This window comes from Pogona vitticeps, chromosome 12 (assembly GCF_051106095.1).
Source record: "Pogona vitticeps strain Pit_001003342236 chromosome 12, PviZW2.1, whole genome shotgun sequence".
Lineage (NCBI taxonomy): Eukaryota > Metazoa > Chordata > Lepidosauria > Squamata > Agamidae > Pogona > Pogona vitticeps.
The window spans coordinates 4,264,392-4,281,937 of record NC_135794.1 but is presented as its reverse complement, the minus strand read 5'-3'; the positions used below and the strand labels follow the sequence as shown (position 1 = coordinate 4,281,937).

Genomic DNA, 17,546 nt, shown 5'->3' with positions numbered 1-17,546 from the left:
CTGAATATCAAGAAAAACTACTTAACGGTTAGAACAGCGATGCTGGAGGTCTTCAAGAGAAAATTGGACCACCGCCTATCAGACCTCCTTTGCTTTGGATCCCTGCCTGGAGCAGGGGGTTGGACTAGATGGTCTTATCAGCCCCCTCCAACTCCATGATTTTACGATTCTGCGAACGCTCAGAAAAGGCCTATGGTTGGAATGTAAGCTTTGCCACTGGTCTTGAGTGTGGCAAAGCTTACATTGTGTGGCACCACATAACTTGTTGTTGTTGGCATGCATGTGGGCTCTTCCCACAAGCTAATCTCTCCCCCTTCCTTAGACTCTAAAAGAGGCTGGGATGAGGCCGGTGGATGGGGTTTGTTGTGACGGCGCTGCCTCTGTTGATACGTCTCTATTCTAAATTTCTATAATTTTGTCTTAATAATACTCTGGAGAGTTCCCAGAATAAACACAACATTCTTTCCCCCTCCCAGCCAGCATTTGGTGCCTTGAGGGGGATTAAAGGAGGTTTCTTCTGCTAAACTGGGGATTGGCGGTGGCGGGGGGGGGGGAATGTTGTGTTTCTGGAAAGTGGAGATCATTAGCAGGATATTGTTCAGAGGTGACAGCTTTTTCTTCTGTGCTGCGCTGAACCTGGTATTAACACTCAAGGATTGTTGCTGGTTGATTTTCTCTCTTTCTCTCTCTTCCTCCCTCTGAACCCCCCCCCCAGCTCCCACTTGGCTGCTTTCCTAATTACACACAATGGAAGGGATTGTATATGGGTGTGAATCCTTGCTTGTCTCGTCTTTTCACACAAGGCTACAAATTACATAATTATTCCCCTCCTCGGCAAGAGGGAAATATATGTTCTGACACCCGCAGGGAGAATCTTTTCGCTGGATTTTGAATTTCACAAAACAAAGACGGCGGTGGTTTGGTGGCATGGACTTTTAAGTCTTAGAAGCAGTGGATGGGTATTTTGCATCTTGCGCTCATTCTGTGTTCCCTCTGCATTTCTGTGCACACTCAAAAGAAAAGGACCCTGGTTTTGCACAGAGATATACTGCATCAACTGCAAACAACTTGACAGGGGGGGAAAAAAGAAAGAGACGCTATTAATTTCTCATTTTGGAGGCAGTGGGTTTGTCAGGCAGTGCTACCCCCTTGGGATTGTGAAGAGCTATCCATCAACACAAACACACAGTAAATCACAGAAGCCATCCCATAATCTATTCTGAGATATTCTCTAGCACAGTTTTTTAGGGCAACACTGTCAGGTTCTGTCCATCCGTAAACTTACTCCCACTTACTAGGTCTAGTTTAGGAAAGTAATCCCTTTATCCATGTTTTAATACTCTTATACATCTCGTCTGGATGGAGAGATGGTGAGCAGAAAACTCACTGCACCACCTCGTCCTTGATGGATCTCCCTGTTTGAAAGAGTGCCGGGGCAGACAAAGGCCCTCCATAACTGGGCCCTGGAGACTTTCGTCTGTGTGGCTGCTCCTCAGGGCGGAAAAGAGGGGGACGTGATGAGTCAAGTGGTCTATGTTCTCCCAACTTTGAGAATGCCACACAGGAACTCCTTTAAAAATAGTATTGTTTTTAAAAGGGAAAACAATGACTATATAATATCCATACAGATTGTAATAGAGTTCCACATATCCAGAAATTCTGGATTTTTAAAAAATTCTGAATTCTGAATCTAAATTTTGGCGCTAGTGCACTTCCCTAAAAATAGCCCCCTCCTGCCCTCTAGTGGCCGAAATATTTTTTTTTAAAAAAAACTATTATTGTTCTTTTGATAAAGTGGTCAGGAACATCTTTTGCAGCATGGAGAGCTGCTAGGGGAACAGAAAATGGCAAATATGCCCCCCCACAGCCTTGTAGGGTATTAAAAAATCCCTTTGAGCCACTTTTAGGGCAGAAGGATAAAAACTGGGATGCAGGAGGCCTGGTGGCTGCATTTAGATCCCTGGAAACCCCTGGGCTACACATTTTCTCCACCTCTCCTTCAATCAATTGGGAATATGTGTTAGCAAGGTAACATGTATAAATAAAGGTGCACATTTACTAAAATGTGTAGGAATTCCAAAACTGTCCCCCCAAAAGAAGTCTCTTCACAATTTAAAAGGACAGGAAGAAAGTTTGGGAAGATCCCAAAGAAATCAAAACCGAGTAATTTTCCAGTTCCTTGGATAGTGTGGTTGTTACCGATTGGATGGTAAGGCATTCTGTATATGCTTAGAGGAACTCTTATCTCACATCCTCTTGTGATGCACCCTGGTATTCCGGAGATGTTTCAGAACTACGCCCAGCTCAGATGAACATCTGGAGAAGTCCCGATTTCTAAAAGCTCAGAGAACTTGATCATAGGTGTAGGGCTGTGACCACACAGTGCAAGCATGGCTTTGACACAGTATGAGGACATTTTATTTATATTTTAATTTTTGGTTCTGTTGCCTTCTTGTGTTACTGTTATTATGCCTTATTTCTATCGCTGTAAACTGGCCAGAGTGGCCTCTGGCCTGCTGGGTGGTATAGAAGCTAAATAAACAAATAGAAATAAAGAAATAAGTATCTCACGATGGAAGGGCACAAATTCACCCACCCGGAGCATGAATCCTGCCTCCATTCACTTCTTCCCAGCCAAGAAGGCTCAGCTCTAATCCCACACAATCAGACCCAAGGGTCCCTCCTCCTGTCTACCCCCTCTCCCCACAGAGGCCAATCAGATGGGCCCCACATTTAACCAATAGGAAGCACAGCCCTAGATGCCAAGAATGCAACTTACTGTTCTACAGAGTTATAAATGTCAGCACTTACAGACATATAGGGGAGAGAAAAAAGGAACCAGCCATTTGGGGGTGCATACGTAGTTCCTCCTGGACAAAAACTATTGCCAGTTAGCAGGCAATGGAGCGTGACAGAAATATGGAGGCAACTGTTTCACGTTGCCCGTTTTGAAGCTATTAAGCAAACCGGCTGGTCCTGGAACGAGCATCTGACACAACTTTGGTTATAGCATCCCATTTCTACTGCTTCTGTTTTGTGCTCGGCTTTTATGACACGGCAGGTCTCCGGAACAACCTATTGATTTCGACATCACTACTTAAGACGCCACTTAAGAAGTCTCCTGGAGAGTTTTCATCTATCATCCCAGCCATTCTAATAATTCAGGTTCATTTTAGCAACAGCGGCATAAGCAGCTATTTCGATGTGGTACACTTAATGCATCCCAAACACTAAAAAGTACAGAGAGGGTTGCAATGTCCTTGACTCGTGTGCTTCCAGAGGTACATCCAAGAGCTTTGATGACCGACACTGTGGTCCATGGATCACCCTTGGTTCAGAAGGGTTCTGCAGGTCAACGGTGACTCCAGTTTCCCACAGGTGGCAAATCTACCCTGGATTTCAGACTTTACTCTGCAGAAGTGACCTGTCCAAGGTACTGAGTTCTAGAGATTGCCTGATAGGCTCGGCATAGATCCTTTAACATTCAGGCTGAAGCCTGAACAAGACTCAATAGTCCCCCGTTCCTACAAGTGACCTGTGAGAGCATTGATGAGTCAAATCTGCATTGGTGAGAGTGACACATGGACTGGGCAAACCCATCATGGAGGCATTGAGAGAGAGAGAAAGGAAATTATCATTTTTGTCTTCTTGACGTTCTTGTTCGTTAAATGTCAGCTATGTCTACAGTATATCATGAACATGCTTACTCACAGGAATTACATTTACACTCTTCATGGTGTATGATGTCAATACTTCCACTGCTGATTTAGGAGAGCCCGTGATCAAGGAAGTGATCTTACTCTTGAATATCTACAAGTCTTCTGCCTTGTTACCAAAAGACCACACAACTGCAGCAGAGCTACGACACTTGTGTGTGAGTGCAGGACTGCGTCAAGCCCACCCATCAACTTTTGTACCAACTACTACATGGCAGTTTTTTGGAAAAGTCTACTGCTTTCAGACATGGCTACTTAAAACTCTAGGAAGACGTCAACAGAAATTGCTGCTACTCAGTTGAAGGAATAGTGACAGATACTCATCAGGTAGCAAAACCATGTGGGTGGGCAGCCAGGCAGGCGGAATATGTAGGTAAGTAAGGAGGGAGGGAGACAGATACAGAGACATTCAACCCAAATTCCATATATGGAGAAACTGAATTACACAGCTGGGAAATTTGCAACAAATTCTCTTATTTTGCACAATTCCATATTGCATAATTTCTTGGGGAAATTCTTGCAATGCATGTCTTGGTTTGACTAGACATGGGAAGGGTTGAAGATAGGAGAAGGCAAAGGGCGTCCTTCCAGATGCATCTTCCAGCAGACCTAACTAAGATGGCCAACAGTCAGGAACGCTGGAAGTTACGGTCCCACAACCCTTGGAAGACAGGTCCTGCTGCAGTAAAAGAGCGAATCCCAATGCACATAATCTACTCCCAATACTACTGGGAAGGCTTTTTTTCCCAGACCAGTCAATCCCTGTAAAATTCATTCAAGTCCTCCACTGGTTTCTAAGACCTCAGCAGGCATTGCTCATGCCTTTCACATTTACATCCTTAAGGCTAGAAGCATTTGTCCTTCACAATCATGTCCAAGTTGCCAGTTTCCAGATTGTCGAATTCAATACATACTTTGCATTTTTATCCTGCAGGCATAGGGAACCAGCCCAGTTCTGCTCTGCAGAAGGGTCGTTACATACGGCGATTCTAAAAGGAACCTAAAGAAACAAATGGTGGCCTTACCTTTGCAGAATCCCAAGACCGTGAATGGAATTTCCAGCCACTGCTGAGCGCTCTCTTCAAACTATTTCTCATGCAAACAAAGATCCAGTTTTAACACTGAGCATCTAAGGAAGGAGGCTCAGGGATTCTCTTGGCAAGCCGAACATCAAGAACCACTCATGGCTTCGGGATGTAGAAGGCTGAAGAGAAAAAAAGAAGACAGGTTTGGCTTTGTTTTAAGGAGGAATTTGGGAAAACAGAATGAGGGTCGCAGTACTGTAGATTTCACAGAACTCAAAAATGGCATGTAGAAAATACTCTCTATCAAGATCAGGAAAAGCGATGGGTGCTCTATATTGCCCTTGAAAGTGAGCTGAGGCAGAACAGTGACCACCCGTACACACCCGCAGGAGAATGGGAATACCAATCTACCTAAAGAGGAGAAAGATCAGATGAGATAAAGAGGAAGATAGGTGAAGTGGCCCTAACTGTACATCTACTTTCTGATTTCTAAGGGGTTTTAAAATATATTTGGGGAGATGCTGGAAAACAGGATGATGCAGCCTCTTGGGCAGTCTCATTCTGTCTTCACACCCATCATCTCTCATTCCCTCTAAAGCATGTATGACATTAATCCGTTCCAGGATTAATGTCGCTATCCGGAAACATCACTATACAGAAAGGAAAACCCCATAGGAATACATTAAACTCCATTTAATGCGTTCCTATGGGGGGAAAACTCAACAGTAAGCAAAGATTCCCCATCCGGCCGCCATTTTCGCTGCCTCGGTAAGCGAGGGCAGGGTGTGAAAATGCTGCGGGTGGCCATTTTCTGCACCCGGCGTCCATTTTGGAACCGCCAATCAGCTGTTTCCCTAACATCACAATGCGAAGATCGGTAAGCGAAACGCTTACCGATCATCACAATGCGATGTTTTGCCACCTAAAACATTGCAATGCGATCACTAATGTGATCGCAAAAAACACATCGCTATGCGGATTCGTCGTTAAACAGTGAGCTCGTTAAGCGAGGCACCACCCCTACTGTACATCCCAAGCATATGTATCTATAGCATGGCATTTCTGCCATCACGGACCATTCTTGCCTACCTTAAAACAGTCTTTGCTGCTTAGTCTAGCCATCAACCTTCCGTGCATATCCAACCAAGGGGAGATTTAAGAGATATTATCCCAGTCCTGGGTTTTAAATAGAGAACTGGTTAAATGAGTTGCAATGAGTTGAGAGGCAAGCTACTGAATGCCTTTCCAATAGATCTGTCCTGCTCTGGGGCACTGGAAAAATCCCCTCCACCAGTGATGTATTTAAATGCACTTTCCTGGCTTAATGATCATCATCTTTCTGGCATCATTAGCAATCTTTCCTAAGCTAGTGCCCTCTTTATGTGTTGGACTATACCATAGCCAATAAGATATTGGGGGATACAGGGGTGAGAAAACAGCTATGAGAAATCTCTTGCTTGGATTACAGTACCCAGAAGCCTCTGGCCGCATGGTTCTGTTTTCAAGGAACATTTTTCAGAAGGGCAGGAGTAAGATATTCAGCAGAGTTAAAGTTCCACTCTTTAACCAAATGATGCTTAAAATGGCAAATCAACACATACATATTTCTCTTTCCAAGCCTTTATTGGCTCTACTTCGGTATATACCTTCTTCTAAGTACAGTAATTAGGATTAATTACCAATAATTAACAACTAATTACAGAAATTCTGGTCAATCAGTCATCTGAGTAAATATTGAAACAATTAAATCTGAAGACGGTTTCGTGTACGAAAAATGTAAGTTCAATGACGGAAATGCAGTGGTTCATTGCTTTCGGATGATGCCACACAGATCACAACATCACAATATTACAAGCATTCCCCACTTTCATACAGGATGGCATGCCTCTTCGAAGGTGGCCTTTGTCACCAGCAGTGTTTATAAACAGAGATGGGCATGAAATGAACCACAAAGAAAGAAAGAAAAAAAACCCCACAAATTGGGCCATTTTGTGGTTTGTTTAATGGCACTTCGGCCCAGAACGAAACGAAATGCCAAACTATTATCGGCATTAGTGATTTGCACATGGGCTATAAGTTGTACATCTCAAATCCAATCTTTTCCACACTCTTGGAACTTCTTTTTCTCCCCATTCCAAATCTGGGGACAATTGGATTTGGGATGTCCACGTTATAGCCCCTCAAAGCAGGTCCCCCTCGGGAAGTGCTTTTTAGTTCATGAAAGTTCATGGCTCATGAATAGCAATGAACCATGAACCGTCGCAAACTGACATTTTCCCAGTTCATGCCCATCTCTGTTTTTAAATGCTTGCATTAAGTAATAAGGCAAAAATATTTAAAAGTATATGTTGGAGGGGACATATTTTTGGTCCAATGTAAGATGGTTTTTGGGATGTGGTGGTGCTGTGGGTTAAACCGCAGAAGCCTCTGGGCTGCAAGGTGAGAAGACCAAACAGTTGTAAGATTGAATCCATACATTGGAGTGAGCTCCCATCTCTCGTCCCAGCTCTTGCCAACCTAGCACTTCAAAAGCAAGTAAAAATGCGAGCAGATAAATAGGTATCACCTCGGAGGGAAGGTAACGCCGTTCCGTGTCTAGTCACGCTGGCCACGTGACCACGCAAACTGTCTACGGACAAACGCTGGCTCTATGGCTTGTTGATGGGGATGAGCACCATGCCCTAGAGTCGGACACAATTGGACAAATTGTCAAGGGGAACCTTTACCTAAGATGTTTTTAAATCAACTGATCTTAACATGCATGAGGCTCCCCCTTCCAAGTTGGGTTATCAGTGTAAGACAAAAAAAACTATTGTTGCTTCTATGTCCTTCTAAAGTCTGCTAAGCACTTGGGGAAAACCCCAAATGAAAATCCTCACTGGTGCTCCCAGAGGTGGCCAAGAGTCCATCCACTGCGCCTACTGAATGTGCCCACAGGGTTTTCCTCTCTAGACAGAGTTTTTCAAGGTTCTGGTTGCAGGACTATCTCCAGACTATGAAGCTCGCAGTCATGCAGATTAGAAAGCAGAAAGAAAGCCATCAAAGCAGTGCCCACCGTAAGCAGCAAGAGAATTTTACTCCATCAGCAATGATGATAAATGCAAAGAACCCAAAATTGATTTAAAGATTATCAGCCAGGGAGCTAAGCAGCTGTAACTGAAAGGTTCCTGCTTGAGAATGGCTAAGCGCAAGGGGCAGAAGAAAAAAGCCAAAATACAGATTCCCAGCTACCACAAGCCTGAGAGGCCAAGATAACTGTGCCCATCAGAATGCAGAATATGGCATTCGGCTGATCAAAGGGTCTTTTTCCTGCTCCTACACTGAAAAATTGAGATAGGGCAGGGTGCTGATTCAGTTTTTGCAGAAACATGAATCCACTCTGGATTTTCCTCAATGCCTCACAGGAGCTGCCCAAGATAAGCAAGGCACTTCCAGTGTGTGTGTATCTGTGTAAAAGTTCAGACCGAAACCCGGAGCAAATTCACCAGCCCCATGAAATTAAAGTCACCAGCTCCCACTGAACAGAGTAATGATGTCAGTTTTGTTTTGGCTCCATTTCTTTCAAATTCCATCTCAGTTTTCTTCCAGTCATCATCCTCTTAGAACTACAGAGTTGGAAGGGGTCCTATGGATCATTGGGTCCAGAGCGTTGTCAGAGAGGCCCAGTGGGGGAATCGAACTCCCAACCTCTGGCTCCTTAGCCAGAGACCTAAACCACTGAGCTATCCAGTGGTTCATTTAAATATTGAGCTAAAGCTCATTTCCTTTTCTGCTTTAAATTGGTGTAGAAAATAAGTCTGTACCTAGTAAAAACAGAGAGCTGAAGAGGCAAGACTCCTGATCAGCAACTAGAGAAATAGTCCAATTTACACCCTTGTGAGAACTTAGGTCAAATGGAAGGATTTCTTCTCATTTCACGTGCTAGCTACCTCACATACCACAAGCAAAAACAGTCACGTAAACTTCATAACGTTCCAAAAGAGAATTTCTCTGCAGAGCTTGTTCTCACCCTTGGACAGATTTGCACAGATTTGCTACTTTTATGTGTTTCCATTTTTAACTTATGAAATGAGAAGAGTCAAATGGGGTGGACATTCCTATAAACTGTTTGTCGCACAGTCAAAGCTATGGTTTTCCCAGTAGTGACGTATGGAAGCGAGAGCTGGACCCATAAAGAAGGCTGACCGCCGAAGAATCAATGCTTTTGAATTGTGGGGCTGGAGGAGGCTCTTGAGAGTCCCCTGGACTGCAAGGAGAACAAACCTATCAATTCTGAAGGAAATCAACCCTGAGTGCTCACTGGAAGGACAGATCCTGAAGCTGAGGCTCCAATACTTTGCCCATTGCATGAGAAGAGAAGACCGCCTGGAAAAGATGCTGATGTTGGGAAAGTGTGAAGGCAAGAGGAGACGGGGATGACAGAGGACCAGATGAATGGACAGTGTCATCGAAACTATCAACATGAATTTGACCAAGCTCCGGGAGGCCATGGAAGACAGGAGGGCCTGGCATGCTCCGGTCCATGGGGTCACGAAGAATTGGACATGACTTAATGACTAAACAACAACAACAATAAACTGTTTGTTGATCCCCTTCACCCCTCTGTTGAAGGAGGAAGGGAAGGAAGGAAACATAATGTCTATAAATATATCATCACCTGATGAGGTGAAAGCAGATGCTGATGTTTGGGAACAAGAATCTGACTGCTGTGGGTCAGTTCTCAAGGCAGGGCTGACAACGAACTCTCGCAGGCATGAAACGGCTTTCCGAGCAAAAATACAGTACAGTAAATATAAATAAGGGTAGTGGGAAGCTGGGGGTCCCATCTTGTCCTCCATGGCTTGCACTTGATTTCTCCCTAGAACCAGTTGCGATGGAGGTGGAAAAAATGGACCTTTTCATATTTGAACAAGGGAGAGAATGTCACAGTTGTCCAAAGGACAGACTTCTCATCTTGTCATTTAGCTCTGGCCACTTTTTCCTGGTAAGGAATGTATGAGTTCGGAATGCATTTAGTCAAGCTCGTCACATTCCAAGATCCCTAGACGTTGGCTAGCTGTTGAAACAAGAGAGCTGAAAGGAGGAACGCCAGGCTTTTCAAAGGCACATAGATGTGTTCTTTGTTTTCAGGTGTTCCACAGCAGTTGCACGCTGCCACTTACAATCAATCGCACTTCTGCTCTGGCATCTTTCCTGAGGAATTTCGGCATTGAGATTCCACCCAGCAGCCCCCAGATTCGGTGCAGGAGGTTTGCAAATATTTACAATGAGATTCTCCCCGATCGTTCAACATGTGTTCCGTGTGCAGCAAATGCATTTGCCAAATGTGCTTTCCAGGAAAGCATGCAAATGAAGAGGAAAAGCAAAGATTAAAAAACCCCGTTCTGGGAAGGAGTAGATTCTCGGTCAGAGCAAAAAGCAAGAGAGGGAGAGAGAAAGAAAGAGCTTTCTGATTCAGATTCACTCTTCTGTAACCTCTAGACTTCAGTCCTGTCAAATCTAGCGCTATTGTTTTACCTGGCCAAGAAGGCAGAACTGCTTTTGTGAGAATATAAAAAGACCTTGTTGATGAAGATTCTGGGATCGGGACTGAAAAAAAAGGCACTTTGCTGCACGTTGAGTCCTTGAGATATTGATTCAATACAAGCAGATTGTATCAACCTTGCATGGTTAAGCTAATAGTGGACCTTGAGTCTGCAAAAGCTGGCAGTTCCAGTGTCAGTGGGGTTATGAATCCATTCCAGGTTTTACTGCAGACTTTAAAGGAATGATCCTAGTTTCCAGTGTAGACACATCCAGTGCGGTGCATAGGACAGAGCAATGGACTAGGACTCAGGAAACCTGTGTTAGATTCCCCAGCTCTGCCCTGGAAACTCACGTGTGTGTGTGTGTGTGTGTGTGTCTGTGTCTGTGTGTGTGTGTTGTGCTGATAAATCCACTCCTTAAAAACCTCCCACCTTGAAAACCTAATAGGGTTGCTATAATTTGGTTCCAACTTGATGGCATGTACGTAATCACCACCACCACCCAGAAAATAGGTTCAGCACCGTGGACAGCTCCCCTCAAACTAGGACAAAACCCAGGGCAAATTTGCCACTCTACTCATATCAGAGCACATGGTCCATTGTCTTAACACCACCATCATGGATCTGTCTAATACCTTTTGAAGGCATCCAAGACAACCCAATCATGTTATGCAAACATCTTAAATTCATAAATTATGTAGAGAAATCAAATGTACCGATCACCAGTTTCAAGAGAGATCAACGAGGACATGATGTATTACGGTATATTTAAGCTACCTCCTTTGTCAGGCAGTGCCGTAAAACTTCTATAAAGTATGTTTGGATCACAGCTGTGCACCATTGCTCTCAATCTTGCATTCCCTTCCATCACTGCTACGGGCAGGTAGGTCCAAGTAAGCTCTGGGGACTCTTACTGAAATCCAATCAGCAGCAAAAGCCTGCTTCTCGGAATGTTCCTTGCTGCCCTGGGCACCACAAAACTAGCCGCTGTATAAGAAGGTCTCAGCTAGATTGAATTTGCCTTTCCAACAGGTGCAGGGCTGTGGGTCTATTAATGGATCTGATTAGCCTAGCCTTGAATGCCCACCCCCTCCTTCATTGAAAAACATACCTCTCGCTCTCCACTACCACTGAGTGGGAATGAGGCCATTTATAACCATTTTTTCCAGACATCACCTCTCCCCTTGTCTCTCTCCCTTTCACCCTTTGCTCGGCTACTACCAAGGAGCAGCATCCAGCGGGCAATCTATAATCCTCTGCTCCCAATGTCAGCTCCTCGTTTGATTCAAGTACTTTGAAGAGGCAAAAGCAGGGAGACACCTCTGGAGGCAGACAGAGGCTAAGGCAGCTTTCAAAACCTCCCCAGCGTAGAAATGAGATTGTGAGATTTCAGCCAGGTGCTTACAGATAGTTCCACTAGATGCAAAAGCCGGCAAGATACATATATGTATTTTGCCCAATGGAGCTTTCATCTACCTTATGTCTTGTTGAGCAACCTGTACGTGTGTAGGAATGTTCACCAGAACATGACCCCTGTATCACATCAGCCACATCAGACCACCTGTTACAAGAGATTCCCTGGCAGCCAGCCCTCTTCCTGGATCAGAGTCAAAATGCTGGTTTCAACCTATACAGGAGCTTCCCAACCTTGGGTCTCCAGATGTTCTTAGACTACAATTTCCAGAAATCCTGGCCAATACAGCTAGAAGTGAAAGCTTCTGGGAGTTTCAGTCCAAAAATGTTTAGGGACCTAAAGTTGGGGATTGACCTGTGCTGTCTTACACATCTTAGGCTGTCAGAAGGACCATGCCTTCCCATATTAGACTGCCCAGGTCATGAAATTTTCAAGCTAAGCCTTTCTTCCAAGTACCCCACCCTCACAGCCATGAATGATGAAAAAGCAAGAGAAGGCCTTCTCAGTGGCTGCCCCCAAATTGTGGGACTCTGTCCCACAGGAGGTTAGCCTGGTCTCCCACTCTGCTGCCCTTTCATGGGCAGGCAAAGACTTTTTGATTCAAAAAGGGCCCAATTGTGGGTCCCAAAATGTTGAAATATATCTCCCAGAATCCTTCCCCTCCAGCCCTGTCTCTAGACCTCTTACAGGCTGCTGAGAGAGGGCTGATCAATGAGCATCTTCCTTTTCTCTTGTTTTTCTTTAAACTGTTTCTCAAATGATTTCACCCCTGTGCTTTCTTTGAACATGACGACTTATTGGACTTGATTTTAATATGAACATGTGTTACCTTTTACTTTTATCTGCTTCAGTTTACAGGTTGAGAGAAATGCAGACCGTGGTGGTACCCAGAAGTCAACTGCTGGACCCAGAATTACACGGGGACAGTTTCATCCACCCCTGGAAATTATGAATCTTGACGACAACCCAGTTCTCTGAGTGAGCTTCAGACCGGCTTGGCTGCAATGTGTACTCTGAGAGCTGCAGGCAAGATTGCGGCGTCAAAGAATTTGAAGCATTGCAGTAGAGTATATATATAGAGAATGACACACTAGCTGGTGCAGTTGTCCATTTTCTGAGCCACAACCTCATGGTGGCTTGGGAGGAATTGACAAACAGACATCAACAAAGCAGATGGGGCTTCAGCCTAGGCCAATGCAAAGTATATGGCCAACCTTCTCTACCCAAAAGGCTTCCTTCTTTGAGAAGCAGGTACACCATGTTCCATTTGTCTGCTTCAGAGGGACAAAGGCTGAGTTTGAGCCTGCAATAACTTAAGACACATCTCAAGTTCCATTCCAAGAACATCTGGGGACTCCAACTTTAGGATTTAGGCTACCAGTCTTTCTCATCTGGCTTCTTCCATAACTGATGAGCTCTCCTAAGGCAGTGGTTCCCAACCTTGGTTTCTCGGATGTTCTTGGACTAAAACTCCCACAAGCCTTCATCACTAACTGTTCTGGCCAGGATTTCTGGGAGTTGTAGTCCAAGAACACCTGGAGGAACCAAGGTTGGGAACCACTATCCCAAGCTCAACAAAGAATTTGGAAGGAAATAGAGGAACTCTGGACCTGTTGGTATGATGTTTCACTGAGACCCTATTCTCTGGATTGTTATGGCATATGAAGGACCCTGAAGAAAGGTGAAAACCTTCACCAAATGTCTGAAGCATCACCAGGGATCAAATCACTCACTCCTAATAGCATGCTATAAAAAGATGGAATAACATAGGCATTAAAAATAAGACTCAGGGCAGACTCCTCTTGCTCCATTGCACTTGAGCAATGGTCCAATGGGTGAATCTTTGGGGGGTTTTGGGGAGCTTGTGCAAAACAATATTTGGTACTCCCTTGTAGAAGCAGAAACCTCGTTGCACTAAACAGGGTGATTTCCACTTGCGTTGCGGCACGCCAGAGGTCACACAGAAGCTCTGTGAGTGGAGCATCAAGGGAACATAACAAGAACATCTTACACTACCGGTAGACTCCCAATTAGTCTCCCTGCTTGTGTTGCCACTGGAAAGTCCCATGGACTTAAACGACAAGTGCGATCGCTCAGACGGGAAGGTCTGCTATAACGTCTCTGGAAAACCAAACCTGATCTCAATTTCCAGACAGGCTCCCTCTGTACATAGACTGACTCTCTAATGAGCACTCAGATATATGCACAAAGCATCACAAGAGCAGAACTGGTGGAATGGAGTGTCAAATCTTTGCCCCTTTTCGAAGGCCTGATTTTAATCCATCCCCTCCCATTGTTGAAAGAAAAGCGGCCAATTTTTTCACCGCACCCAAAGCATCGGCGGTGGGTAATTGCCAGGTCTAACCGTGAATCTCTCCAGCGCTCTTGATTCGGCAGCCTCTCTCTCTTGGCAGCTGGTGCCGCTGCATTTAATTGTCCTATTTACTATGCACAGAAAGCTGCTCTTTGTAAAGAGCTGCACACATCTCGGTGGAAGTGGAAGATCAGAGAAAACCTTCTTCCCAGAAGCCAAGCTTTTATGACATGATCTTCCTATTATTCACCACCCTTCTTCTGGCATTAAGATGAGATGATGTGAGAACAGAGCTTGGCTCCTTTCAATGGAAGCTGCTGACACCGTTGGAGAAAGCAGCATTGAGTGGTGACATACTAAGCATTTAGAGAAGAACACCAACTCTCTCCCATTCAGGGACAGGCTACTAGCTAACTGCCTCAGCGAGCTGGGTACAGGGCTGCAGAATCAGATGTTGGGAGTTTGATTCCCCACTGTGCCTTTTGAGATGAGCCAGCCTGTATAGCTTTGGGCCAGTTCCACCATCCTGTTGGTGTGCTGGCCTCTCCTTCAGAGGAAAGGAGAAAACCTGTGAACATAGCCCAAGAAATGAAAGTTATTGTAACGGGGATGAAAGAATTACTGTATTTTTCCATGTATAAGATGCCCCCATGTATAAGACGCCCCCCACTTTTCTAAACCAAAATTAAGAAATCTAAGTGGGGCTTAGAAAGTGTAGGGGAAAAGGGATCAAAGCCCTGCAGGATCACTTTGATCCCTGCTTTCCTCTCCACTTCTTATTTTCTCTCCTCAGCTTACTTCCATGTGTAAGACGACCCTCAATTTTTAGTCTAAAGATTTTGGACAAAAGTATAGTCTTATGCATGGAAAAATACGGTAACTGTAAAGGAGGGGGGGGGAAGCCCAGGAAGAGCAAAGCCATTAGGAGGGGAAAGATTGATGGGAAAACAAGACACCACCAGTGAGTGGACAGCTGGTTGTTAGGTGGAAGAAGTGAAGACGTGGCTCAAAGAGGTAGGAGCCAAAATAGTGAAAGACTATGGAATGAGTCCAGTTTAGGCCAGTGGTTCTCACACGAGGGTTCCCTAGGTGTTCTTGGACTGCCGTTCCCAGAAGCCTTCACCACCGGCCAGGATTTCTGGGAGTTGCAGTCCAAGAACATCTGGGGACCCCAGTTTGAGAACCACTGCTTTAGACTACCACGAGAAGCAACGGAAAAGGAATGGAGGGCTCGACCAGTACAAAAAAAAACCCATACTGGGAAGAAATAGTGGAGTGAGAAGCCAGGGAAGAGAACATTGAGACTGGGAAGAATGGAGAGAACTGGTCATGTCTCACGTTCCTTGGGAACAGTCCTGTTGAGGAGGGCTTTCCCACCACCGATGTGCCAGGGTCCACGTCAGAAGGATTAGGAAGCAACTAAGGGCTCGGTATCAGAAATAAAGGGAATATGAAGCAGGATTAACTAACCCCTTTACCTCCAGTATCTTCTTACCAGGATGAAATAGTTATGGGACTTTACTGCGGAGAAGGAAAAAGAGCTAAAAGGGGAGGTGGAGAGCTGTGTGGACGAAACTCTTAAGACTGGGTGAAATCTGTTTATGGCTGTGTTAAATAAACCTGTTGAACTAGCTGCTGGAGTCCCGACTGATGATTTGGGAGAGAAAGGTGGTCTGAGGGGAGCGGAGGAAGATGGAAAACCTGTCAAGAAAACCCCGAGAAAAGGACTCCATAAGTCTAAGACTTGATGGCACGTAATTATTGTTTCCATTAGTATGTGGTACCAGCGGTGGGACTGTTTTTTTTTTTTTTTACAAAGGAAAAAGCGCATTTCCTTATAGTTCTGATATTAAAAAAAATAAACATCATCTTTGTGGAAATGTCAACTTGTTACATTACCGAGCTTGACTGTTAAATGAGTTTTATAATTAACTAGCCGACTGGTTACGCTGCTGACAGAACTCTTCCCTTGTGACCTCCATAACTCTCAGACCCTGACAGAACTCGAACTGAACCCTGACTGGAAAAAAAGGTGGGAAAAGAACTCTGAGGTAAAGAGGGCTGCTACTGACTTGACAAGCAGCAATTCCAGTCCTGAAAGGTCTCTCGCACCCCAAACCTCTTAAAAGCATCATATGAGGGTGAAATACATCCGACAAATGATCCTTCTGAGATCAAGATGTTCAAAATCTAGACCGTGTTGCCTACAGTGAGAGTTTGAACTCCTTCAAGTTAGAAGAGAGAGAAATCATCACCTTGAGGCAACTTTATGACCCACACATTTATTTCTATGTAAGCTTTTGTGGGTCCCTGTCTACTTTTTTTCAGGTGTAGACTGCAATTTGTGAAAGCTCGTATAGAAATATGTTTGTTAGTCTGGTAGGTTACATGCGGTGAGTTCTGGACGGCTAAGGAGGAGATGCTCAACAGATTCAATGCATTTGAAATGAGGATGTAAAGAAGAATCCTGCACATCCCACGGAGCAATCGAACAAAGAAGGAAGAGATAATTCACTGGGCAGGAAAACAAAAAGAAATAGACTCGATTATTAAGAAACAGAAACTCTAGTCTCTTGGACATGTAATTCATCATCTCAAATGTAAGAATATTGAAGGGAAGATTGAGGATCGATGTGAAAGAGGCAGAAGGTGAATTTCTTTGATGCAAAACATCAGAGGCTGGCTAGGTCTTAGAACCAAATAATCATAGAATAATAAAATTCAAAGGGGCCTCTAAGTCCAGCCCCCTGCTCAATGCAGGAATCCAAATCAAGGCAGACATGACGGATGGTTGGCCAATTTTCTTTTGAATGCTTCCACTGTTCAAGCACTCACCACCTCCTGAGGTAGTTGGTTCCATTGTTGTACTGCTCTAATAGTTAAGAAGTTTTTCCTGATATTCAGCTGAAAACTGGCTTCCTTACAGATCCTGTACTCTGAGATGAACAATCCTGCCCCTCCTCTGTATGACTACCTTTCAAGTATTTGGAAAGTGTTATCCTGTCTCCCTTCAGTCTTCGTTTCTCCAGGCTCAACATGCCCAGTTCTTTTGGTCTTCCCTCCTAGGGCTTGGTTTCCAGTCCCCTCATCATCCTTATTGCCCTCCTCCGGACTTGCTCCAGTTTGCCAGCATCCTTCTTAAAATGCAGTGTCCAGAACTGGACACAGAACTCTAGATGAGGCCTTTATTGTTCTTAATAAGGAACAACTAACCCACACAGCAAGAGATGGGCAGAGATGGTAGCCAACCTCAGCAACTGAGGATCCAAAAACTGATCAGATCCACAATACATTTGTTTCACTTTTTGCCGAAACAAACATGACTAAACTTTCAGATCACTAATAGGTAGTTCAATTTAGTTTCAAAGGATATATATTTTTTAAAATATATTTCATATACAGCTTTGCTGTTATAGGGGTGATGTTGAATTCCTCAGTGCCTCTTCCATAAGCCAGAAGTCCAGAAGCATTAAAAAAACAAACCAAGGAATTTTAATGCAGCAGTTATGAGAAATATAGTCTCTGTTTTTCAGCCAGCCAGAAAACCAGTGG

The 17,546-nt window shown here is 44.5% G+C and overlaps 1 protein-coding gene across 2 annotated transcripts in view; it reads right to left on the bottom strand.

Moving 5' to 3' along the window:
• LINGO1 (leucine rich repeat and Ig domain containing 1) overlaps nucleotides 1-17,546 on the bottom strand; it is a 489,212-nt gene that overhangs the window by 444,433 nt on the left and 27,233 nt on the right. For both annotated transcript variants that reach the window (XM_072981826.2, XM_078380922.1), the window contains exon 2: nucleotides 4,742-4,920. The gene's annotated coding sequence lies outside the window, so the exon portion shown is untranslated. The remainder of the gene's footprint in view (nucleotides 1-4,741; nucleotides 4,921-17,546) is intronic.